The 27,193-nt window shown below is 51.0% G+C and overlaps 1 protein-coding gene across 6 annotated transcripts in view; it reads right to left on the reverse strand.

Moving 5' to 3' along the window:
* Positions 1-24,160, reverse strand: part of SH3BP4 (SH3 domain binding protein 4) — a 74,241-nt gene extending 50,081 nt beyond the window's left edge. For 3 of the 6 annotated variants that reach the window (XM_089779979.1, XM_075934100.2, XM_075934102.2), the window contains exons 1-2: positions 24,016-24,160; positions 19,410-19,489 (exon numbers count right to left, since the gene is read on the reverse strand). The gene's annotated coding sequence lies outside the window, so the exon portion shown is untranslated. Of the gene's footprint in view, positions 1-11,433; positions 12,058-19,409; positions 19,490-24,015 lie in introns of those variants that run through there. The other 3 variants (XM_075934101.2, XM_089779978.1, XM_075934103.2) reach the window with 3 other exon arrangements.
* Positions 24,161-27,193: the final 3,033 nt, after the last annotated feature.

Here is a 27,193-nt window from a genome sequence, read left to right on the forward strand (position 1 = left end):
CAGAACCCCCTTCTGGGTCAGACACACGCCCCTACACCTTGCTTCTACGCTGTCAGCCCCTACACGTTTAAAGGCGGCCAGAGAGATCTGATCTGAGCACTTCCAAAACTGGCTTGGTACCCTTCCATCCCTCAAAATACAGCTGAGTCAGGTGTATAATGAGCAGCGATAAGCAAACAAAGGCTAAAAACACACAGCCCAGTAAACACCTTTCCTGGGGACCAGGGTAAGGAATCCTGTTTGCTCCTGAAAGACCTCCACAGCCTTCTCTCTCACTAGCTCTTGGGCACTGTTTTCTTGTCTACACACAGATGGCCAGCCCCTGAAGTGCTGGGCTCCCCGGAACAGGGCGGGTTTCTCTCCGGCAAGAACAGCGTTTCAGAGCTCTGTCTCCCCAGGCACATTCTGCATCCTGGTACAAAGCAGCAAGCCAGGCTGAACCGTGACCAATCGCGGTCACACTGGAGGCAGCCACTCGCTATCCCGTTCCCATCAGGAATGCAGGGAAACTAACCCCTGTGGTGGGAGAGAAAGGGGAAGTATGCAGGAGAGAGCGCGAGGGAGCTCTCCAACCGCATGCCTGGCATGCCAAACGGAGGCCCTGATCAATCCGGGCAGGCTGGAGAATAGGTGGAGACAGAGAAAAGCCTGAGTAATTCACTCACTTCATTCCAAGGAGCCACGTTCAGTCACAATGAGGTCATACAGGAAACCAAGCTGGGGAGGATGGGCAGGCATGCGATTTATCCTGCCCCCCAGAAAGAAAAGGAAGAGGCATTTCATCGGTGAGAGAGACCCCTTTCCCCCCAGGCAATTGCTCTGTACCACCCTGTCCATCTTCAATGAGTCTGTCGATGCCATGTAGCCACCAAAAGCCAATCAATGCCCCTCCCCCTCAAACATCACAAACACAGTTCACCCCAGACAGTCCCACGGCAGGATGGAAGATATTCCAAGGGAGGTTGGTGACGGGAGGGGTCACGTGAGGATTACCTGTTGTGTCCCCTCCCTCTGGGGCATCTGGCATTGGCCACTGTGGGCAGACAGGACACTGGGCTAGATGGACCTTTGGTCTGAATGGCTGGGAGTGCCAGGGACTCAGTCAGCATTTCTCAAGCTTAACAAAAATCAACACAGCAGCACCATGTACTAGCAGGGTCTGTCCGACGGCCCCACACAGCCTCCCTCCAGCTGAGCCGTCGCCCAAAGAGCGGCCGCACCATGGGGGTTTAGACAGCAGCTTAACTCCCAGCTACCATGGAAGGGAAACGCTGATGCTCCCAAAGAGGGGCTGGCCTCAGAGCAGGTTACGGGGAGCTTTTAGATGCTGTGGGCCCAGCACGCCTTGGAGGATTGAGACCTTGATTCCCTGCTCTACGGGAAGCCTACATGGAGAGCTGAGGGCAAGTTTGATAAGCACGAATGAAAGGTAAATTGTGTCAACTCAACCAGAGCTGGTAAGTTAATGGCAATGAGAGAGGATCAGTGTTAGGTGCACGTCTTACAGGTGCACGTCTTACATTCCATCTCTAATCAACCAAAGCAATTAAATACGTGCTTAAGTCCCACTGAAGTCAACGGAGTCCATTTATAGTCGTGTATGCTTAGAGTAAAAACGCTACACACCAAATACCTGCCTTTGTAAGCAGTGCAAGTTTCTACCCTTTCATCCTGACAAGCAAGCAGAAGTCGGGTTGTGGGAGTCATCTCCCCCATCCCACCTGGAGTTCTGCATCTCTCAAGTTGATGTATCCCCAGTAGGGATGTAAAATCACATTTAATTGGTTACCAGTTAAACACAGTAGGAGCATAAAGTCTGGTCTACACATGTTTTTTTGTGTTGCCATAAGTATACCAATGAGGAGTGCAATGACTTCACATCCCATAGTGTAGATGTGATTACACCAGTATAAAATGGTACCTTTTACCAGTGTAGCTGCATCTAGACTAGGATCCCCTCCACTGGTACAACTCAGCGAGAGCCTGTTGGGGCAGACACCAGTGCCTGTGGGTCAGAGCTGAAGTGCTCTAGCAGCCAGAATTATACGGGACCTGTGTATGCATGAAGTACCAACAGATGGCAACACATGTCACTTTTTACAATTGTTGTCAGTGGCGCACTCAAGAGAGAGAAGTGTTGGAGCACAGGAGAGTTCTACGCCTAGAAACTAAACTACAGTAGGACGCTTGTCATTGCGGGAGGGGAACATTTTAAGTTTGCTTAAATAAATATCAAAACGGAACCACCACCACTGCCATCCCCTCCCAAGGCTGCAAACCACCAATACGAGTCTTACGTTCCTGGGGGTCTCTCTCAAAACCCTGGGTTCTTGCATACCACATGAACATCTCAGCGCCTGTCATTTAACTATGTTTCTAGCCCTCAGGCTTGCAGAGGAAAGCTGGAAAACGTGACCTCTAGCAGTTCCAGAGTTGGAAGGCAGATAAAAGCCTCCAAATGTTTATTATTGTTGTAACTCACTGGGTTTGGACTCCTTGGGGCCAGCAACACTGCACCATTGTTATTCCACCCCGCTTCTCAGAGGGGAAGCCCGCAAGTACCAAGTCTATTGTTTCCAAAATTATTTTGAAATCTTTTGGAGGTTGCCTCGCAGGGGGCTGTGCTAGAAACATTTGTGGGTATGGCCAGGTCAGTTAAGAGGACTTGTAAGGACACCTCTACCAGCTGAACTCCTAGCTTAGCTGTTTTACCAGTGGACAAGGACATGTGACCATGCTGCTTATTTCACCCGCTGAACTGCTACTTGGATTGGAAGCTGCTTGAGGCAGGGACCATCGCTCTGTTCTGACTGTACAGCTCCTTGCAGAACAGGGTCCAGATTCTTAATTAGGCTTGTGGTCACTATGGCAGTGCAAAGAAATTAAGCTGTACTTGCCAGTACAAGCCATGCCCACTCAGGTAGACTGATTGGCACAGCTGTACTGACAAACTACAGGCAGTCCCCAGGTTACGTACAAGATAGGGACTATAGGTTTGTTCTTAAGTTGAATTTGTATGTAAGTCGGAACTGGCTCCAGATTCAGCTGCTGCCACTGAAACTGACCAGGGGCTGACTACAGGAAGCCTGAGGCAGAGTTGCTCTGCCCCCAGCTTTCTGGAATCAGCCTAATCAGTTTCAACACCTGCTGAATCTGGAGCCTGGGACAGAACAGCTGGGGCACTGCCCGGTAGGTTCCCACAGGACCAACCCAGCAGCACCCCAGCTGCTCTACCCGAGGCGTCCTGCAACAAAAGCCTGGTCTGCTGGGGGGGGGGGGGGGCGCACTAGCTGCGCACCCTCCCCCCCCAGCAGACCAGGGAGACCCGAGCAAAGCCGCACATGCCGAGGGACCCCGTCACCCATGTGGCTTTGCTCCTGTCTCCCTGGTCTGCTGGGGGGGTCCAGCAAAGCCACTGGACCCCCCCAGCAGACCAGGGACACCCGAGCAAAGCCGCCGCCTGGGCGGCTTTGCTCGTTTGCCAGGGAGCAAAGCCGCCCAGGCGGCGGGACCCCCGCCGCCTGGGCGGCTTTGCTCCTGTCCCCCTGGTCTGCTGGGGGGGGTGTCCAGCGGCTTTGCTGGACCCTCCCCCCCCCCAGCAGGCCAGGGAGACCAGGAGAACCTTTTCTCGCCCCGGAGGACACGGGTGGCAACTTGCCGCCCGTGAGCTCCGGGGCGAGAAAAGCCCCGTTCGTAAGTGCGGATCCGATACAAGTCGGATCTGCGTAAGTCGGGGACTGCCTGTATTCCCAAACTACAGAGAGTCTCGGCTGGATTTTGTTGGACTGGGCTTCTGCAGATAGAACCGAGAACGGAGGATTCAAAGGAAGTTCAGTAGATAAAGGAATTCAGCAGGATTTCGGCACACACACTATCAGCAAACCAACATGACATCTGCACCAAGAAATCATCCTAAAAGGCAAGACAATTTCACAGCAGACCCCAGATTTTTTTAATGGGTAACTTAGCAGAATCACAGTCAGTTCCAATGCACTTATGCAGAGTAAACATACTGTGATGATCAGGGGGAAAAAAGCGCCAAAATGCAAGTTTTTATAAGCTGGAGTTTTACTACGTCAAAGAGGTGTAAAGCAGAATATGAAGAACTTAAAAATCTTCCCCGAAATGTGTTTTTCACATTTTCTTCTGTGTTATTCATTTGAGGGAAAGAAGAACTCTAGGATCACAAGCCAAACCCTTTCATAGTGAACCCTAATGTTCCATGGTGCTTACCCTAATCTCAAAGCAGCAATCCCCTTTCTGCAGAAAATAAATCACTGTCTCTAATTTAAAAACCAGATGGGGAATTTAGCGCATTCAGAGAAGCAATTAGTAACTTCTGCTACTATAAAGGTACAAAGCACTGCAGCTGGTAAGGAGACCTTTTCCCGTAAGTGTATCATCAACATAACACATATATCCCAACCATTTCAGGTACTACCTTAGTAATAAAGCTTTAAAACCAAACCCCTCAGTGCTGCGGTCAGCGTGCACCACCCTTTCCAGACACTGCAAATCCATCATGGCTCTTCCTATCTTGACTAGCTTCACAGGGCGAGGACTGACCACTCAGCAAGCGCCCTAAAGGGAGGCTGAACGTGAACCAGGAGATGAACAGGGACAGAGAGAAACGCCTCTACACGCACACAAGCCTACTGCAAGACCTGATCAAGGGCTGCTGCATGTTAGGTTTCTCAACATTTGTTTCTGGTTTCACAGCTGATCCTCCCTCCACTGCAAGCCACACAGGCCAAAAATCCCAGCAGGAGCCAAAGTGCCCAGGAGATGCAATGCTCACAACTGGTCTGGCCCAGAAGTGTCTCAGACCAAAATACCGGGTCAGAGTTCAAGCACATCGGGTTTCAACACCCACCAGGCAGGGTAGATCTTCTCATGCTGCACTAACCCAAGAGCATGGGGGTTGGCCAAGGCAAGACATTCACGTCACTCCTCCAAAGTCTGCAGAGGGCTGCAAGATACGTCCACACTGGTGATCACTGGCAACTGGCAGAAAGGCAGCAGGCCTTGTCCCCAAGCACCACTACTCACACCCTGCACTTGCTTCTTGGGGCCTTGTCTGAGAAAGCTAAAAAGGAACAGACTAACCAGACCCTATAAGACAACCCAACTCGTACTGAGGTCAGCGCACAAATTTACTTCAGTGGAAGTACAATGGGGGGGGTTCCCGCCTACCTTCTTCCCCCCTTCCCCCGCCATGAGTCTTGGGAGATCTCAGAGTTTTATTCCTACTTAATGCTGAGAGGAAAAGTTTCATAAGAGCAAATGTTAGGTGCATCACCTCCCTCCAATTCTCCCCAAAGAGGCTTCTTGCCTACAGGAAACCCTTGCCATGTGCAATGGATGCATTCCTGGCAGCACTGTGAATGGCAAAATTTGCGAATACTGGGAGCCGCGGTTCCCGGCCCCCGTGGCGAGCTTGCCAGGCTGGGAGATACCCGCAAATCAGTAAACTACAAATAGCAATTCCACAAATTGCGAGGGTCTCCCGCAGGCCACTCATCTAGCTCTAGCAGCAACAGAAGCAACCCCACATAATCCGCTACTCCAGCCTGGCATCGCGCCACATGGGAAGTTGAAAGGAAGAGCCTGATCAGGCTGCACAGTGCCCCGCTGGCTGGGCAAGGCTGGCGCCCCTAGAATGCTATTGGCGCTGTCCATCGAAAGGGCTCAGCTCGCAGGCACAGGCCTGCTGCAGGCACCAGGACGGGTGCCGGGGAGATGTGCCAGGGGCTCATGCCTCACTAGAGGCCAACGGGCGGTGGGGAAATAAGGCCTGCATAAATGCTCTAGGGCAGGGGTCTCCAAACTTTTCAGCCCGAGGGCTGCATTAACTATCAAACAGCAGTGCGGGGGCCGACTACACACTTGAGGTCCAAATAAAAAACAATCAAAACATGGATGTTGTTTTTAATTATTTATTTAATATTATTTTATTCAGTTATTATTTAATAACACATTGATACACTACACATGAACACCTGTATTAGTGTGAATGGTGAAATTGTTTCCTGGATGCCAAAATAGCAGACATTTCTGGCTTTAGATTTGTTGTCCCTAACATCAACAGTGACCTGAGATTATCATCGGACAAGTTTGTTCTCAAATTGTTCTTCACGTATTTCATTCTTGAAAATGTTTGTTCACACAGGTATGTTGTTCCAAAGATTGAAAGGTACCTTGATGCAAAAGTTTTGACATTAGGAAAGTCTTCCTTGGGCAAAAACTGGTAAAAACCCACCAGTCCTATTTTGAACTTGTCCCTAAGGAGGTCATTTGCTTGCAACTCAATGACTTCCAGCTGCAGTTCGTCTGGGCAACTGGCCACATCTGCTTCAAATGGGTTTTGAAACAATCTCACTTCTTCTGCCTTTGAATCCAAAAAGGTCTCCACGGGCCGCATGAGAGGGCCTCGCGGGCCGCATCCGGCCCCCGGGCCGTAGTTTGGAGACCCCTGCTCTAGGGCATCATGCTGCTTCTTTTCTCACCATCGGCCTGCGCGATGCCGGGCTGAATGGCTACGGACATGCCCCAAATGGTTTTCCTGGGCCCTAGTCCATGGTGAGCTGCACGATTTTTAAAAGTAAACAAAAATAAAATATATACAGCAGCTCTGAAGTCCCTGCCCAAGGGACGTGGTCTCCCAATGCCCGTTATAGCAAATGGAAATTGGGTGTCCCAGATGCAAATCTCCACCCTAAATGCTGGATCCTGGCGGCAGCAGCAGGGCGAAGGGCCCATGAGTGAGAAGAAAGCAGGCCAGCCGCTCGGCTGGTACCAATCCGCACGGTTCCACTTGAGCCAACAGGACTGTTCTAAGGGACTACCTGCGTGCAGCTGGCAAGGTATCCGGCGCAGCACGTGCCCTCCAGCAGGAGCAGCCTAAGTCCGGGGGCTGCAGTGAGTTAGTTACGGGATCAGAGTTCCAGAAGGTCTCAGAGGAACCAACTCACAAACGCCTGGTTAGAAGGTCCAGGCTCAGGTCTTTGTTGGGACAGGTCTTCTCCAGACTCCATCCCCAGACCCAGGCAGATGAGCCAGCCCCGTCTGCTGCGCGCAGGCACACGGCAAGTGCAACATTAGGCCTCCACAGGCTAACGGACCCTGGGGCATTTTTCCAAGCCTAAATTCCATTCGTTTGGGCACCCGAAGTTGAGAGCCAGCCTCTCCTCTTCCCCATACAGAAAGGCAGGGGGGTCTTCACTCCCCACCCCACAAAACCATCTTAAGCAATAAGCTTCTTGAACACCAAATGTTGTGTGGGGAATCCGGACCAGGGGTGTCTCTCCAGGATGCTCATGTCCAGTCCAGCCTCCTCCACTCCCCACCATTCCCCTTTGATGGGCAGCGGGGCACTGGGAGCAGAGTTGTGACAGATTAGCGGCGATTCGCTCCCAACATGTACGAAACAAAACCACGGGAAGGCGGTGCTGGTGCATTGCCAAAGTCCCGTTTCCTTTGTATGGCTGGATGGTACAACGCACAGAAACTATGCACGGGGTGGCGGGGCAGGTGCTGTCTCCTCTGCTCACCTTGGGGAACAGGCACCCCCAGGGAGCCAGCCATCTGTCTGCAAGAGAGACAGCCACGCTGGGCCCTCCTTTCAGATTCCAAAAGGGATTGTTTTGCAGCTTCCCTCTGCAGCTAACTACAAAGCCCCCCAGGTGCCTTTTCATCTGCTTTGGCCAGCACAACTTCCCCAAGCTGCGTGCACGCTGGGTCCAAGCACAGAGCTCTCGGCTTCATGCCACAAGCCTCTAGGGTGTGCCCATGACATGGAGTCAAGGCGCCCTACACTTGGACAAAAATCAAAGCTCTCCCCCTGAGAGATCAAACCATGCACCGGTTGTTTAGGTTACGCCTCCAGGCGGCAGCCAGAGGCGAGGCTGTGTTATGCGAGGTACAAAGTGACAGGCCCAGGTCCAAAGAGTTTATGAGCCAAACAGACACGGGGCTGAAGGGACACAGCAGCACAGAGCAGTCATAGACTTTAAAGTCAGAAGGGACCATTATGATCATCTAGTCTGACCCTTTTTCACGGCCATGTCACAATGGCAGCTCAAAGTCATCCTATAATCAACCAGGACTCCAAAGTCCTTCTCCACCTCCGTTATAAGCTGGGGATACTTCCAACTGATGTAACTAAAATTCTTGTTATTAATCCCTAAATGTATAACCTTACACTTCTCACTATTAAATTTCATCCTATTGCTATCACTCCAATTTACAAGGTCATCCAGATCTTCCTGTATGATATCCCGATCCTTTTCTGAATTGGCAATACCTCCCAACTTTGTGTCATCCGCAAATTTTATCAGGACACTTCCATTTTTGGTGCCAAGGTCAGTGATATAAAGATTAAATAAAATTGGCCCCAAAACTGATCCCTGAGGAACTCCGCTAGCAACCTTCCTCCAACCTGACAGTTCACCTTTCAATATGACCCGCTGTAATCTCCCCTTTAACTAGTTGCTTATCCACCTCTCAACTTTCATATTAATCCCTATATTTTCCAATTTAACCAATAATTCCTCATGTGGTTCTGTATCAAATGCCTTACTAAAGTTGAGGTAGATTAGATCCACTGCATTTCCTTTATCTAAAAAAAAATCTGTTACTTTCTCAAAAAAGGAGATCAGGTTGGTTTGGCACGATCTACCTTTTGTAAAGCCATGTTGTAATTTGTCCCAATTGCCATTAGCCTCAATGTCACAGCAGCACAAAGCAGTCAAATGACTTGCACAAGGCCCAATGGAAAGGGAGTGGCAGAGACAGGAAGAGACCTTCTGGAAGCCTGAACAGCCCCCTTCCTAGCCCTTTCAGCTGTAAAGCCTGGGCCTCAGCCAGGAGGAATCCTGCATCCATGTATTAGCCAAGAGAGCTCATGGGGACGCACCCATAGAATTGGTTTTGATGGACACAGAGCAGCCCCGTTCGAGAGAAGTGACACCCAAAGTTATTCGAGTAGGATAACAGCCCCCCCGGCCAGGAGAGTCACTCCCTACCATGATATGCCAGTAGCTAAACAGGGGCTCAAGGTTTGCAGCACTAAGTGAGTAGCAAGATCATTGGCCAAAGCAGCCATGACACACACACACAACCCTTCTTATTTACTCTACAGAAAGGGTTGTTTTCTAATTCCCTCTCATCTCCCACTTTTTTCCCCAAGGGTGGGAAGCAAACATATTGAGACCAGAGAGATGGGAGCCAATGCATCAGATGGAGTCCTGCAAGGTGTGATCTGGAGATCCCCTAGAGATGAAGCTAAGAGTACACAAGAGAGGTCTCCTGGGTGCGCACAAGCCCAGTTCTACTTACACCCTGGAGAGCTCATACATATGTATCTTGCTAAGTGACAATAGCGAGGAGAGAAGACATTCCAGCTAGGTAGGGATTTTCTCTGATTTTTTTTCCTTCTGCCATTATAAGAGGTGCTAAAAATGAAGGACTAAAATGCATCAGAAGACTTAAAAGCCAGGAGTTTCACCCCTCCCCAGACAGCACCTCCTTAGCATGAGTTCTAATCACCAGCACTGGTGAGCTGAAAGCAGATGTTTGGCTACCACACCGTTTCCACTTGGAAGGGCACTCCGTCCCATTAACTAGGGATGTAACAGAGCAGTCGATTAACCGATTTACCAATAAGTAAAAGCTTATCGGTTAATGCTATAGACTGCATGCATTCCCCCCCCCCCCCCCCCGGCTTTTGCCAATAAATTTTTTAGCAGGTTGTCCAGCAGCCCGGCTCAGTTCTGCTTGCGCAGTGTCCAGAACCTCCCCCTGCTGCAGTTCTGCATTTAAAGTGTATTAGAAGCCAGGTGGGCAGGCAGCCCGGATCAGTTCCGGCTCGCGCCAGGTCCAGGAGCTCAGACCCTGCTGCCAATCCATGCTACTGCCTCTTTATCAGAGGCAGCAGCACTAGACAACAGTCAGCTGGTCCACAAGGGGAGCTGGTTTTTTTAAAGGCAGAGCTGGTCCACAAGGCAGAGCTGACACTCTGAACTGCTGCCTCTAATACAGTGGCTGCTGGCCCCGCCCCCGGGGACTATAGACTAGTCAACTAACCAATAAAAATTCATGAGCTTCCTCGACTATTCAATTAACCGATATTTAACATCCCTACCATTAACTCAGATTAAGCTGTACCTTTACTTTGTCCCCAACCGAGTGGGAGCTGTCTGCAATCTGAGGAGCATGTACAACTCAGTGCGATTAAAAGCTGGCAGTAGTAAGTCTTGAGTTCTCACCTGAAACACTGACTCAGACACCTGACTCTCACTGCAGACTGCGTGACTGGAACTGGGGCTCTATTCCTGACTCTGCAGCTGGGAAAGTCATGTGCCTGTCCCATGCCTCAGTTTCCCCATCTGTGAAATGGGAGATAAGACAGGCTTCTGCTTTGTTAAGTGCTTTGAGCCCCACTGATGCCAATACCACTTAGCAGTTATGCTAATTACCACCCCACAACTCTACAAAAGGCCTGAGAAGCACACCACCTACTATGGGTTCTCCCACACCCACACAGCTCTGACCGGTTGATGACAACAGAGACTCTGTAAGAAGAGCTGTACCTCTAATACTAGCTGGCATGGACAAAATACTTGTTTTTACAGCACAGTGGGGCTCCCAGATGCCCACTGGGTGAAGTTTTGACCTCCAGGGGAGTGGCTGTGCTTGAGCACCGTACCAACAGAGTGGGGGGAGGTTTGAGCCAGGGGCTGCCCTAAGACCTTAGTCGTGACACCTCCCCAACACACACACACACACACACACACACACACACACACACACACACACACACACACACACACACACACACACACACACACACACACACACACACACAGGTCTTTTCAAACAGCCTCCTGGCAGTCCATAGCTGAAGGTTTTTTGAACTCTCATCTATTTACCCTCCACATTACAGCAGTGCCTTTGGTGCACAGAACTCACCCCGCCCCACCACCCCGCTTGCTGCAGAAACAGTCCGAGACACACTCTGCCCCAACGAGCTGACAGTCTATAATTAAATACTTAGCTCAGCTAACCAAGAGCACATTCAGCCCCCTTGCCGGGAGAAGGGCTCCTCCCGTAAGCAGGAAGAGGCGACCCTTCTAACGCCTCGGTCCATTTTTCCACACTGACGTTCTCTTCCTACCTGGCAGGATACCAAGTGCAGCTCTCCCTGGACAAAGTGACCCCCCCAGACATTCCAGCCCCCCTTGGAACTGTCCGCAGGTGGGGATGGAGGTAAGATGCGAAGGCCACGTCCCTTTCATTGCACCGACACTGCATGTATAGAAAGTACCATTCCACTCCCACCGTTGCAAGCGACATGTAAAGTTCCTCTCTCCCCAGGAGCCAAACCTCCTCCTCCCAGCGTCGCACCAGCCCCTGGAGGAAAACCCAGGCACCCACTGATTTCTGGCTGAGACACGGATGGCGCGGGCGACTTTGGAGCTGGTCAGTTTCAGAGGCCGGCAGGGCGAGGTACCGACAGGGCGTTCGACAAGGCACCGCCAGCGCTGCTTAGCAAAGCCAGAGTTCAGGTCAGTCACTCCCACAGCAGGCGGACACGGTTAACATATCAATCGCAACTATTCTGGGCAGAGGCTGGTAGTGCGGCTGTGCAGTTATTACTCAACTGGCTGACAATGCACACTTGGAGGGAGTTCAGGGTTTCCACTGGAAAGCTGCCGACTTGTTTACAGTACAGTCGATTTCAAGGGCCAGAATATACTGACAGTGGGCTCGGTCTAGATTTATCACACACCACATGCCCAGTCACAGCCAGTGGGAGGAGAGGCCAGATGCTCACAAGTGCTTGTCTAGCTGGTTGGAGGGCAATGGAGGCAGGCTCTGAAGGCTTGAAGGTAGGGACCTTAAGGAGACCGGTAGAAGATTTTCCCTTTGGACACAGAAAGATCAGCCTACTCCGACTCACCCCCTGCCCAAGACACGCACGTCACCAGGGAAGGGCACATTCTAAACACGGCCAAACAGGAAGAGGCCCAGCCCTTCTGGACCAGAAGAAGCTCCAGCAAACAGAAAACAGAGGAGCGCCTCCAGACAGTGCCTGTCCCATCGCACTTCTAGTTAGCTTCCAGCTTGACTTCCGCCAGTGACACCACGCACAGAAAATTGGGGATTGTGAGAAGGCAACTTATTGGGTTTTTATGGCCGGAGGTAAGGAGAACGCCTCGCTAGCTTCCACAGTTCAGAGCCGACCCACACTTGCAGCCAGAGAACCCTGCGCATTCATTGCAAAGGCGGTTCCCACCCTCGGTACAACTGACCGGAGGGCTATTTTTAAACGCTGCAGTCAGGATGCTCTTGACTGGGGAAAGAGGGTGGTGAGAGGAAAGAGAAAGCGAGGAAATGCCATGAATGTGAGGAAGAGTTTTGGCAGGGCTGACTTCTGCCTGGTTTTCCCTCAAGCTAGTTGCTGATGTTTAGAAGTGGGAGCAATCGCAGGAATGAAATTTGATTTTAATTACAGCTCTTGGAATTCTCCATCCACAGGAGCTAGTTCACAGCCTTCTCCTGGCTTTATGTCGGGGGAGAGGAGGGAAATCTTTTTTGGGTTGGGGGCTGCTGACCCACAGAAAAAAAAAATCAGTCAAGGGCTGTGCACAAAGGAGAAGCCTCCAAAAAAACTAACCTCATTGACATGGCCCCTGACTGAGAAGGAGAAAGACACTCCTCACATTCCCCTGCACACCAGAGCCTAATGGGGCCCAAGATAGTAGATTCTGTCTGCTCCAGTCCCACGGTAGGCGCAGGCTCCCCAATGCTAGGTGGGGCAGCCCTGAGCCTCAGGGGCCACATCCGGCCCCCAGGCCTGCAGTTCTTCACCCCTGCTTTCTGTGAACCACAGAACAGTGCAAATGTTAAACTTTAACTTCCCCCATTAACACAGGGCTCATAATTGAAATACTGTTTTGATGTGCTTGGCTAACTTGCAAATATCCAGCCACTCCAAACCACCAAAATTCAGCATAACAGCACAACAGACTTCATGCCACAGCACCTAGCAGTGAGTTTCCTCAGTCCTGTTTCTCAAGGTATATTCGGAAACAGCAACAAAAATTACCACAAATTCGAAGACAAGAATATGAGAACCACTGCATGATGGTTGATCACTTCAATTGAGATCTACACCCAAAACGTAACTACAGCCTTTTAAATCCAGCAATGATAAATCCAGGCAATTTAAGTCACCAAGTGGAAGCCCTCAATTTAAAGTCACTGGATTTTAATCAACTTTTCTATTCATACTTTAGTTATTTTCTAAAGAGAGATGCACTCTGTTTATTTTTTATTAGGTAGTTTCAATTATAGTAAGATTGGACCTTCACAGACTGTCTTATTTGAGACTTTTTTCCTTTAAAATAAGCCTGGATAAAAAAGAACTTGAAAGAAAAGCATTGATTTTTACACGTGGCAGCAAAACCTTGAAACTGATTTTGCATTAGAGTCTGAAAGGATGATCTTACAACATTAAGCAACCAACCAGCATGGGTATTAAAGGATCCTGAAGTTTATAAATAAAAGCTGAGCTCTCTTCAAATATTGCATTTTCAACCTAGGAGGTCCCTCATGCTGTCAACTGCCCAGCATGGGACTCTTAAGAGCACTGGCTGAACACATCCTGTTCTGGTGGCAGGGATGAGCGATACAGAGACAATGCCCATTTCAGTAACAATATCAAAAATTAAACCTAATCATAAACTGGCTAAAGTCTGTGGGACTTGCTCAGAGAAGAGAGTGAAGTAGGTGAACTAGAAGAATTGCATCGCTCCACTGAAGAGGCCTTCGCGTGACTAAAAATACTAGCGTAGCAAATCTTAAATGTTTTCTGAATTGCCTTCCAGCTGAACGAGCCATGAACAAAGATGTTTGCTGTGTCAGTCAAGTGACAGCACCAACGTTATTACCTAATAAATCCTATCTATGCAGAGACTGCCACAGCTCTTCATTGAAGGCCACACAACCACTGCCTTCCAAACGTCTCCCCCCATCAAGGCCTCTTGGATCTTGTTTTGAGCCAAACCAATTTGACTAGGCGGAGAACCTGACCAAGTACAAGCAGTGATCTGGCAGATTTACACTCTGCAATATGCAGGCAGACTACATGACATTACTGAAGGGAACCAACCCAACGTAATGAATGCATAGCACTGTAACTGGAAATGCTTGCTATCTGAAAATATTTTGAATCAGCTAGAACATATGGTTTAATTTTGTGGTAAAGATGCCCGATCCCCAAAAAAACAAACAAAAACACAAAACCCCAACCCCACAACACTCTGAAGCATACCCAGATTTATATTCAATAGAGCAACGGTGGCCTGAAATCGGAGAGAGGAAGAAAAGGAAATCATTTTTAAAAGGCTGAAGGAAATTATGTCGCCCAGAGAATTCTCCTACTGCAAGTTTCATTTGGACTTTAAGATGGTTTCTAATGGGCCGATATCACTGGCCTTAAAATCCACACAAGTGCCTACAGAAACTAGAAAAGTTACACACGTATACAGACAGGAAAATAACTAAGCCTCAAACCTGTATTTTGAAAATATATAGACAATATAGCTAATAACTTTATTTTCTCATCAGCCATCTGTACCCACCTGTCGGAATCACATGAAAGACAACAGCAATACATAACTATATTTGCCCAGATCTGCAGACGAGGAAAGCTGCTCTCTTTCCCCAACAGAAGTCAATCCAACAAAAGATATTCACTCACCCTCCCTATTTATCTGCCACCCCTGAAACACATTTTTCCTTTTGGCCAGTTGTGCTCAAGCAGTATGTTCATCAGGATTCAGGAACAGCAGCATCACGTGCAACAAAGAAAATTTGAAATAACCTCGAAAACGAGCTTAGACGTCTTAGCACTGGATCCCAAGCTGATTTCTTTAAACAATAAAGCCACTCTAGGGACCTTACCAATTCACTGGCTGCCCAGTGGTAAGTGATGAACACCCAGCACCAAAAATCATTCTATACAACCACCACCTTAATGCCTCTTCAACAGCCTCCATCCTCAATCATGTCACAAGAAAGCATCACCGCAAAAGCTAAGGCCGAAAACCATTTCCCAATAGAATCCAGCTAACCCCCCTTCCAGTCACACAGATACTTCTCCTAAATTTTTTCAGAGATGTAGAATGTAACGACCATAGCTGGAGTTGCGTATCTTAATTCAACCTTTAGCGCAGGCTTGGTGGTGGGCATGCTTTGTGGGAGCAGGTCTGGATAGGTAGCACCAAAGGGTAGTGAGTTTTAAGTCCCATGCTAGGATCAGTGCTGCTCAGGCTGGCCAGCTGGGGAGAGAGCCAATGAGTTCTCCTTGGTGCCCACAGATGGAAGTTAACAGTCTCAGGACACTCTGAAGATACCAAGGTTACCCCAACGAGTGTACCCCCAAAGTCTCCCCTCAATGAAACAGGCTCAAATAGGCCAGGCTGGCTTTGCCTACTGCCGGAGGGCCCAAAGGCTGCAGCATTGTCAGACTCCTTGGTGAAATGCCAAGGCGCAACACAAGCAAGGAAAAACCCCACTTCCGGCGAGTTCGGCTGTCTACGCTGCTGAGAACAAATCTCCCACCTTGTATCTGGAAAGCCAGGCATTCAGGCAAGGGAAGAAGGGCACTTACAGAGAAAATGGGAGATGGGCAAAATATTAAAGGAAAAATGTATTTCAAATCATCTACTAGCCCTAGCAAAAGAAGCCATTTCCACCCCCCGAAAGGCACTTATGTCGATTATTTATTGCCTCAGAGCAAGGGCGGTAATTTGTATTTCTGAGAGGTACGCAGCTTGTTAACTAGACACAGGAATGTCATTTGTGTCAATATATGAACCCCCTGGGTACGGCAGGTACATACATGAGATTCATGCCCTTAGTGGTGAATGCTACAAGAGACACCCAGAACCAGAACATCTAGGGGGATTTGGTAGGGGAAGAGTCTCGCATCAGCTCCCATGACCATGTTCTTCATCCCTTCCATGGATTACAAATGCTACTTTCCCCGCACAATGATGCCCCAGGGCCTGAATGCTGAGGTATGGGCGGGGTTAATACAGCTGTTGTAGTCATGCTTTGCTCACATGCTGTGAGAAAGTGGTAACTAGAAATGCCAGTCCCTGCGGGTAAAACCAGGCAACAACATCTGCTCTTCATAAATACAGACGCTCATAATGGAGCAAAACAAAACGCTGTTTGTAATTTAAAGAAATCTCATTGGACATATGCTTGGTAACAGGCAGACACTGTTACCAACTGATCGATCACCCACTTACTGTTCAAGTATCTCTAAGTTGTGCGGGGGCAATGCCAAACATTCATACAGGCTCAATGTGGGGGGAAGCATGGCCTATTGGAGAGAGCAGTGGGCTGTCAAGCCAGAACACTTGAATTTGGATTCTGGTTCTTCCATTGCTCTTGTGAGACTTTAGATAAGCCACTTGACCCTTCTGTGTATCGTGTCCCTACCCATCCATTGTCTCCATGGGCTATGCTGACTGCCCACTTTTCAGGGCAGGGGCGGTCTCTCCCATTGCACGTACAGACCTCATACAATAGAGATTCTGACCATGACTGTGCAGTACTGTAATATAAACATCAGCCAGTCACATGCTTGTGATATGTGCACGTCTGTTCCACAGCCCTTCTCACCTGCCCCAACCCTCTCCCCCATTAATAAACTAACATCTGGTGTGTAACTCTGCCTCAAATATAGTTGCCATGCAACAAACAATGCTAGTGGCAACCACACAAACACACTTTGCAAAGGGAAATGCTGCACAGTAAAGTGACCTAGACTTGCACCATCCACATTTCACTCTGCCTGGTGCCAGGTCCCCCTACAAAAGCACACAGGCAACATGGTGTTACTCAGGGCCAGGCTCTTCGTGGGTGCCAATCAGTAAGGCCCCAAGGACGTCACTATGTTAAGAGGTGGGACGATAGGAAGATGTTGAATCCAGACTGTCCCCTAATGAAACTGAATGAGACTGAGAAGCCCACCAGATCTAAGCTACAGTGAATGACACCTTTCCTGGAATAACCACAAGTTGGCTGTGGAGATGGACCCTCCTGCTCTAAACCAGCACCCATGTTCATCACCAAGAAACCAATGTTTACCCCACAATGACACTCTGATGGCCCTACTGGAGCCAAGATTCCAGGAACTGAACTGAGCATCTCCAGAGCTGTAAGAGCTGATGCAGTTTGAGCTGAAAGAAAAAGGATCCCTAGAGTTGAAACTGTGATAGGCGGTGGCTACCTTGGGAAGGTTTGGCCACAAAAGTGTCATCGACATGCAAAAGTTGCCAAAAATGAAAATCAGTCAAACTGGTTTTTCTGCCTCCCATTGTCGACATTTCATGGCCACATGGCTCACTCTCTTGTCGACAGAAAGAGCAAAGCATTGTGGGTAGGCACCCCACGGTGTGGTGTTGTGGGAAGGCAGAGCTGGTCCCTGCATTTCGTGGGATTCCCTCAGAGTTCTGTGAGCTCTCCATGCTCAGGAAGGTCAAAACAGCACAGCCAAAAATGAAAAGGAAGGTCTCCAGCCTCCCCCTACAGCAGCAGCCTGCCTGCCGCTGGGTTCCTAGCAGGGCAGAACAGGAGCACTCCAATGATTTGTTCCCTGAATGGAGCAGCTCACTCAGCTGTCAGACACCCCAGAGCTGTGAAAAGGGAGGGGCACATGCCTGCAGAGATCACCAAACACTGAGCAGAGCCATCAGGGCAGGTACTGTGCAAGACTGGTGGAAGCCAGTTCTTCGACAAAAACAGCAGAGTCCACACTGGTTCTTTGTTGACAATAGAGAGAGGGGAAAAGACAAACATCTCTCACAGAGGTGGAAGTGTCTCGCCAAAACTGGGTATTTTTCCCAACAAAAATTGCACTGCGGTGTAAACGCTCTTACTGTTTAGTCAACAAAAGGCAGTTTCTGGCAACAAAACACGCCAGCGTCAACACTGCCTCTGTGGACTGGACACAGAGCGGGACCTGGATCATCCATTCACCTATGAGCTGCAGCGGCAGGCAAGCATTTGTACCCTCCTATCACTGTGGATAGAGAACCACAAGCAAAGAGCGTCTCCTGCCACTGTCTAGATGGGCCAGGGTTCTGAAGCACTTGCCCAACCTTCCAGTGTTTATTCAAGAACCACCCCCCCTCCAAGCTCTCTCCTCGATGCTGCTGGGCAGGATCCCCTTAGCAATAAAGTGCTGCAAGGCTCTGCCTGGAGGTAGCTCCGTATCCAGCGGACCGGCTGTTTGCAAAGCGCAGGCAGAAAGCCTCGGGGAGAGAGAAAGGAGGGAGCCAGTAACAGCACACAGGGTTGGGGAGGGGAGGTTCTGTTTATTTCAAAGGCATCTACCTTTCAGAACTCCTAGCCTTCCTCCCAAGTCTGAATGCCACGCAACTTGCAACACCTGCTTGGGGGAAAAAAACCCTATGAATATGCTCTTTTTTTAGATACACGTTTGTTCTTATTTTTCCTGACCGCCAATGATCCTCAATGCATAAACCAATTGCCTCCGCACAGAAAGGCTTACACGCTACCGTGCAACTAATGAAAAGCTTCTTGTTATTTAAAAAAAGAAATGCATTTAAACAGAATATGCTATTATTAAAGAATTAGATTAAACGGTCTCATCAGAATAATCCCAGCAGGTTCATAAATGCTCTGTTTCACAAACCCATTTCTGCTGAACGGAAAATATAATTACTTTGTTGAGCCCTGAGTGAAGGACTGAGTGTAATTACTCCATCATGTACTATCCTGATTTGCATTTGATGGAAAGTAACAGCAACGTGTTCCAATACGTACACCTCTCTGGTTACAGAAAGCCACGAGACAGGAACAAATCACTCCCTGCACCTTGTGAGCAAGAAGATTATGCCGCTAACAGCAAGGCTAGACTTCTCCTTGAACCAGTCAGAGGCTGTGTGCTTATAGCACTTGGGAGACCTTCCAAGACTCACCTCTGCTATTGGCCAGCTGAGTGATGCCAAGCAAATCACAGCTTCTCTGTGTGCCTCAGTATCCCCATTTGTAAGTGGGGATAGTGATTCTGAACTCTTTTGTAGAGTGCTTTGAGGTCTGCAGCTGTGCATCCTCATTTTCTAATCATCTGCACAGCTGTGAGCGATCTACAGCAAAGGGCCCCTCCCCTCTCCCATTCATCCCCTACGGCTAGATCCTGGCACAGAAAAAGTTAAACACCAATGTTTTAAAGGTGCATCCTAACCAAGCTCTTCTTGAAAAATCCCAGGCTGTGTCAGTGGCTCCCACACACTCGCACTCCCCGTACCATCCACTACCCCCTCCATCTTCAGCTGATGGGACAGAATTGCAAAACATCTACTCACCTCACCAGACTGGCTGGTACCCAGAGGAATCTCGGGTAGCCAGCTCTGTCCTCTTCTTCCTGCTTTCTCTTTCTTCTTTCCTGAAAACACAAGTGTTGGAATCTGATCGCTCTGCAATCAGCAAGCTACATGTCAACTGAACGTCATTATTCTTCCACCTAAGGTCTCAAGTAACTCTGCTCTTTTTAAACTCCTCATCTCACCCTTCATAGTTTTGGTCATTCAGCTAATTCTTATCCATTGTTTAGAACACACTACCCTGTCCTGGCTGGAGTAATGATAAAAAAAAATGCATTCTCTGTGGGGTTTTGTTCCCATTGGTGGTGCACATCTTCCCATTACCTCGATAAGAAAATTCACAACAAAATTCAGTCTGCACATGGATGGAAAAAGTGGAGAGGAAAACCAGCCGGGAGTCTCCTGGCATTGGGCTCCATCTCCTGGAAGCCCTTGCAGCCAAAAGGGAGATCAGGGCTAACCGTCCGGCAGCTCAGTAGTGCTAAGGCAGGCTCCCCCTGTCCTGGCCCTGCACCATTCCTGGAAGCGGCTGCACACTGCTATGGCCCCAGGGGGAGGTGGTGCAGGGGGTCTCCTCGTGCTACCCTGATTTGCAGGCACCACCCCCCCAACTCCCACTGGCCATGCTTTCATGTTCCCGGCCAATGGGAGCTGTGGGGGCGCTACAAACAAAAAAGATTTTAAAGCTAGCAACAACCAAACATTCCCCAAATTAAACCCTCTCCGGGATGCCGGAGCTGTAGTGGCACATGGAGAGATTATGGAGACAAGCTGGGTGAGGTGAACACCGCTGCTACCGTCCAGCTTACCAAGGAGCCAAGACACTGGTTTGCCTCCCAAGTAGTTTAGCTGGGAGCCAAGTGTCTTTGGGAAGACAATGCAGCCTCCAGCATCCCTCAGAGAGAGGACTCCAACTCGGGCCGGTCTTTCAACTAGCCCAGCCTCATGGACGTCAGAGCGAGTGTAGCTCACACCAATGGACGTGGCCCTGCAAACCCTCAAGCGAGATCCTCGGACACACGCAGCTGCAAGCAAGCAAGCAGTCCCACCGGGCCAAATCCTGACCCTGAGCAACCAAGGACTGGTTTGCCATTTACTTCAGCAAGACCAGGATTTCAGCCAAGCGGCTGCTCCCCCACTTGGATTCAAGCATCCAGAGGACTTGGGTCTCATGCACAGGACTGGATTCACAGCAGCAGTGCAAGCTGCACAGATGGGTACCAGGCCTGGGCAAAGAACGACAAATACAATCACAAGGCAAAGCCTGCATTATGCCAGAAGGGTGTGTTCTCACCTCAACACGCATGACCTAATGGTCACAATGCAAACCAAAAGGGCGAAGGAGAAAATGAAATCTCTGAAATCTAAGCAACAGTCCAGCCGCTGCAGCCCAGGGCAAGAGATAAACACTGACTTGTATCTTTCAGATTGGCGCTCTGGAAAGATGTTTATTTTAGCAGATGATTATAACCCACAACAGGTACGCCTCAGCCTGCTGGCAGCAACTCCCTCAGACAGAACCTGTGTGTGATCACCCTTCAGGGATTGTGCAAGGCCCATCCCCTAGACCAGAGTTTCAGTTTCACCGGGCAACCTAGTCTCCCAGCCTTCGGCTGGGGGGTTGGATTCCAGGGTAGTTCTGTTCTTCTGGAGGAAAGGAGGAGGAAACGTGCCAGACTTCTGCAGAGCTGGGCTCTCATTTTGCTGGCGCTTTTAGCAAGCAAGTTTTATTTCAAGCAACGCCAGGAGTGTTGTTCACACACTACCACACACCACAACACCCTGCCACACAGAAACAGCAACAGCCAAGCCAACGCAGACAGGCTCACTGTGTCACGCGGAAAATTGAGCTCTGTGTGCCAGTACCGGGAGCACCACAACCTGTGTGGCCTTATACAAACTCCTTCTTTGGGTATGTCTACACTACCCTCCTAATTCGAACTAGGAGGGTAATGTAGGCATACCGCACTTGCAAATGAAGCCCGGGATTTGAATGTCCTGGGCTTCATTTGCATAAGCTGAGCGCCGCCATTTTTAAATCCCGGCTAGTTCGAACCCTGTGCCGCGCGGCTACACGCGGCACGGAGTAGCTAGTTCGGATTAGGCTTCCTAATCCGAACTAGCTGTATTCCTCGTGGAATGAGGAGTACAGCTAGTTCGGATTAGGAAACCTAATCCGAACTAGCTACTCCGGGCCGCGTGTAGCCGCGCGGCACAGGGTTCGAACTAGCCGGGATTTAAAAATGGCGGCGCCCGGCTTATGCAAATAAAGCCCAGGAAATTCAAATCCCGGGCTTCATTTGCAAGTGCGGTATGCCTACATTACCCCGCTAGTTCGAACTAGCGGGGTAGTGTAGACATACCCTTTGTTAGGGGAAGAGTCATCCCTGCCCATCCCGCACTACCGTGGTCATCCACGGGATGGTCAGAGTCTGTGAAGAACTCAGACAGAAGCAGAACAGCTCCAATGACGTGGGTCAGATGGCAAAGGGCATGTACCATATTTAAGTGTTAATAAGAGTCTCTAAGACAGGAGTAAGGAACCTGTGACCCCCAGTTTGCCTGGATCTGGCCTCCTGAGTCTTGGGGCTCCCCTTCTAGCATTGGGAAGCCTGCGCGAATGCTCCGCCCCTCCTCCCCCCATCCTTCCACCTTCCTCCTGTGGGGACAGAGCACACAGAATCTACTAGCCTTGGTGCCCTCCCCAAGGCTCTGGAGCGCGAGGGGAGGATCTCTCTCCATTGTGTGCCCCCCACTGATTTTTCTGTGGGTCTGTGGCCCCCAACCCAAGAAAGGTTCCCCACCCCGGTCTAAGAAATAGGAATAAAGAGCCCCACAGCCACATTACTGCAGCCCATTCTGTCCAGGGAGGTTTGTTGGTTCAGGTCCGTAATTAGGAAGCGAGTTAAGAATTTCAGCTGACTCAGGCGGGCTCTGGTACAGGCCTGGTGTCTACTTTACTTATCTGCAAAGCAGCTAATACTGGCCTGGCTGCTAGATACAGAACCACCAAAGCCTCCTGTCTCACCATGGTGCATCCTAGCCACCCCTGCCCAAAGCCCAGAGCCGAAGTAGCCAGCAAGCTCAGTCACAGCAAGTTCAGTCTTGACCGGCAGTTGGGTTTAGCGGATGGACTATCGTGGGGAGCACAGGGCCAATTTTTAAGAGCCAGACTCTATCGGATGGACTTGTGTTGTCTGTTCAGAGAGGCAAAGGGCAGAAATAACCTGGGCCGTTTTAGGACCTTCACTACAGGCCAGCTTTTCACTGCTGTTGGTCTAGCTGCAGCACCTCAAAACTCCACTGCACGAGGGAGCAACAGGCACTGTGGGTGCCTGCTCCAACCACCTTCCAGTATAAACAGGCAAGCCAGGCCTCGGCCAGGGCACCACTGCCACGCCCTCTCTCCGGTGGGAGTGTTCAGCACCCTTAGCTACAAGTGGCTAGGCACGTGGAGATGAGCACTACGGGGCTCACCACACGGAACTCTCCTCATTCAACAACATATCTTCATTGCCGTCCTCTTAGACAACTAAGCTAAGTTTCTGACAGACCACGCACCAAAGCCTGAGAAGGACTGACTGCCCGAGCGTGCTGGAGAACTAGCAGACAGCGCTTCCCCCTTTACGCAGGGCACAAGTGTAGCAGAATGAAGTTTCTCAACAGCTGCTGTCATCACATTAACTGAGAAGATGAGACATGCAGCACTTGTGTGGTGTCGGCAAGCAATGGAGATGGGATGTGATGATTCCAGTACACCTACTGCAACTTAGCTCCAGCCAAATGCAAAGGATGAGAAACCCCTGTTCCCTACCTGCCAACTAACCTGTTTAGACTCAGCAGGGCAGCTGTGGGAGTCTGTAAGTTTGACAACAAGCAGCAGCCCTGTGGCACCTTACAGAGCAACAGATACCCAGTCGGATGAGCTTCGGTGGGCGAGGAGAGCACAGGAATGCTCTGGAGGCAGCTGACAACCTGTGCTTCCTTGGGCCAAACTGAAGCGCCTCAGGAACAGCCTGGTAGCTCGGGTTTCCATTCATTACCACGCAACCGGACATGGGATCGGTGTTTTGCCGCACGACTTGTGTGCGCGGGGGGGGGGGGGGGGGGGGGTACACCACGCGGGCTGTGACCCACCAAACCAAGCTGAGCATTCAAGAGCCCCCCCGCGCAAGGTCGCCCCGCCGAAGCCAGCTGCCTTTGGGAACTACCCAGTAGCCCCCCAGGAACTGAAATTAGGGGGGGGTTCGAATTTACGGGGGTCAGGGCCGGTGAGGGATGAGGCGGGCTGCATGGCACCATAGTGCACAAGACTGGGGGGTGCTGGGGAAATTCGGGGGGCTCTGCTTCAGGGCCCCGGCAGATGCTCAGCTGGGCCAGGGGGGGGGGTTCAGTGACACCGCGCCCCCGCGCACAGGGCCAGCGTCCCAAAGCGGCGCCGGACCCCGCTCCAGCCGGCCGGGTGCACACGGCGGGGGTGCACAAAGCAACGCTCCCACGCCGGCCCGTTTACAGCCCAGGCTCCAGCCACTTCAGTCCCGGGTAGCGCCATCAGCAGCCCAGCCGCGCCAAGAGTCGCCCCACTTACAGCCCAGCCGCCGCCCTGACTCCGGAGCGGCGCGCGTCCCGTTCACACCGGCCCGCAGCTCGATCCGAATCGGCCCCGCCCGGGGAGCCGCGCTGATGTCACGCGAGGGCGGGGCCGGCGGCGGCCACTGGCGCGGCTGCGGGGCGGAGCGGGCGGCACGGAGCCCACGTGCACGGGGGCGGGGGGGAAGGGGCGGGTACATCCCCCGCCCCGCTGGAGCCCGGCTCGCCTCTCTGGGAGGGAGGCGGGTGCACGATTCTACGTGCAAGGGGGAGGATCGGGCACCGTGCGCACCATTCTTCGTGCAAGGGGGAAGATCGGGCACCGTGCGCACCATTCTTCGTGCAAGGGGGAAGATCGGGCACCGTGCGCACCATTCTTCGTGCAAGGGGGAGGATCGGGCACCGTGCGCACCATTCTTCGTGCAAGGGGGAGGATCGGGCACCGTGCGCACCATTCTTCGTGCAAGGGGGAGGATCGGGCACCGTGCGCACCATTCTTCGTGCAAGGGGGAGGATCGGGCACCGTGCGCACCATTCTTCGTGCAAGGGGGAGGATCGGGCACCGTGCGCACCATTCTTCGTGCAAGGGGGAAGATCGGGCACCGTGCGCACCATTCTTCGTGCAAGGGGGAGGATCGGGCACCGTGCGCACCATTCTTCGTGCAAGGGGGAGGATCGGGCACCGTGCGCACCATTCTCCGTGCAAGGGGGAGGATCGGGCACCGTGCGCACCATTCTTCGTGCAAGGGGGAGGATCGGGCACCGTGCGCACCATTCTTCGTGCAAGGGGGAGGATCGGGCACCGTGCGCACCATTCTCCCTGCAAGGGGGAGGATCGGGCACCGTGCGCACCATTCTCCATGAAAGGGGGAGGATCGGGCACTGTGCGCACCATTCTCCGTGCAAGGGGGAGGATCGGGCACTGTGCGCACCATTCTCCGTGCAAGGGGGAGGATCGGGCACTGTGCGCACATTTTTCCGTGCAAGGGAGAGGGTTGGGCACTGTGCACAACATTCTCCTGCAAGGGGGAGGGTCAGGCACTGTGCACATGATTCTCCGTGCAAGGGAGAGGGTTGGGCACTGTGCACACCATTTTCCGTGCAAGGGAAAACAATCTCCAGCCTCCTTCCTCTCCCCGTCTGGCCTGTGCTTGAGGAGAGGAGCATGGCGCGCCCTTGCATTTCCCGACCAGGGACTGGCAGACGCTGGCATTCCAAACCGCACCATCGTCCGCATACCCGTGCCTTTGAAAAGCGATATTCCGAATGCTCGGTAGCTAGAGCGGCAGGGGTGGACACCAGTGCATGGGGGGCTGTGGTGCTCAGAGAGGCCGCCCATAAGGGCAGCTGATCTGTGGGGCTCACTAGTGAGGATAGTGCTCGACTGCGGTGAGTAGTTGTCAGGAGACACGCAAGCCCTTGTGTTTGAGAGCTATGATGTAGAAAGTGGCTTCCTGTTGTGCTGCAAAGCAAGGGTGGGTGCCCCTGTCTGATGTTGTGTACCCACCGCTCTGGGGCACTTCCTGCCTGGAGCTTGGAAGGAAACATGAGCATGCGTCCCTGGGGTTATTCTGTCTGTCGCCCAGCGGAGCTGAGGGCAGAATCTGACCCACTGTCTTTTATTTGCCTGGAATGATCCATGGCTAGTGCTAGATTTTTAAGGCCGGAGAAGATCATTAGATCTTCTAGTCTGACCCTCAGCACCTCGCACTGTGGCCCGGAACAGGATGCTCAGTGGGCCAGATGGAGGACGGATCGCTGAGAGGTGAGATGTGGCTTTGAGCGAGAGCGGAACTGGGTGTAACCTGGTCAGATGTGAGGATTAATCACCGTGACCGTCAGGACCATATTGTTATTAGTCATTATCTGTGTTGCAGTCACACCGGGCGCTCATGTGCTAGGCACTGTGGAAACACATAATAACCCGGAGTTGACACTCTAAATAGAGAAGCCAGGAAACGAGTGGGAGGGGAAAGTGTTTTGTCCAAAGACACTGAGACGGCTGAGAGGAGAGCCACAGGTACATATGCCAGGTCTTCTGACTGCCAATCCAGCACCCTGTCCACTAGGCTCCACTGCCTCTCCATCAGGCTGATTGACCCTGTCATATAGGCATTCAACTGCTCTTTGGACATGCATGTCATCTTGCATCTGCACTGACGACCAGGTGGGCTGCATTTGCTTTGAATTTACCCTCCCCCTTTAGGGCCTGGAGTTCTGGAGTTGTTCAGAAAGTGCTTGTCAGGGATTTTCCAGGGAGTCAGGTAGTGCCAGGTGAAGCATATGAGTTGGAGGCATCTCTTCAACAGCTGTAGCTTTCTCCTCCCTCCCTTACAGATGGCTGCTGGAACTGATTTGGACATTGATGCTCCTGTACCGCCCCTCGGTCCCTGCAATCTCGCTACGCTTTCGGTTAGGATTGCACAAGCACTGGATCACTGGAAACAGTCTCTACTACCAGGGCTAAACGTCAGGTAACTTCTTGCCTGACCTTGGTAACACAGCTGCCTCAATCTGCCCTCACAGGACTCCCAAACCCACACAGTCATGATAAATTATAAAAATCACGGGATCGGCTCAAATACCATGAGATGTCTAGAAATAATACATTTGGGTTTGTTTATCTGCCTTCTGTTTTCTGAGCTGTTCGAGTCCTGGGCAGGTGGGTCACTTTTCAAGCATTCCTCTGCTACCGTGGGGGCTCAAAACGTGTGTGTTTTAAATCAGTGACAGGTGGGTGTTTTCTCGTAATCACTTCCAGCAGAGCTTTAAAGAAAACACCCAATATGAGATCATGGTGAAAACATGAGAGCTGGCAGCCGAGTTCCTGCCTTTCCGATCTGCTCCCATTCTTTCAGATTTAGTCAGAGACTAAGTCAGATTTAGCCAGATTTAGCCAGATTCAAAGGGGATCCCACGGAGGATTCTGTGGTCACCTTGTTTGGGGAGGCAAAGATTAACACCTGAAATGATCGTGAAAAGATTCAGCCGGAAGATTGCAGAGACACAGCATTTCCTCCAGGTATTTTCAAGGCACTTGCATTATAAACAAATACAATGACAGTCTCCTTTACAATCAGGCTTCTTTACAGAGCACTGACTGGTTAATGGGGATTGAGAGCAGGTGTACATGCAACAAATTCCCACTTTAAGGCCCTTTTTGTCCTGGCAGCGGC

The sequence above is a fragment of the Pelodiscus sinensis genome, chromosome 7, assembly GCF_052426305.1.
Source record: "Pelodiscus sinensis isolate ZL-2025 chromosome 7, ASM5242630v1, whole genome shotgun sequence".
Taxonomy (NCBI): domain Eukaryota; kingdom Metazoa; phylum Chordata; order Testudines; family Trionychidae; genus Pelodiscus; species Pelodiscus sinensis.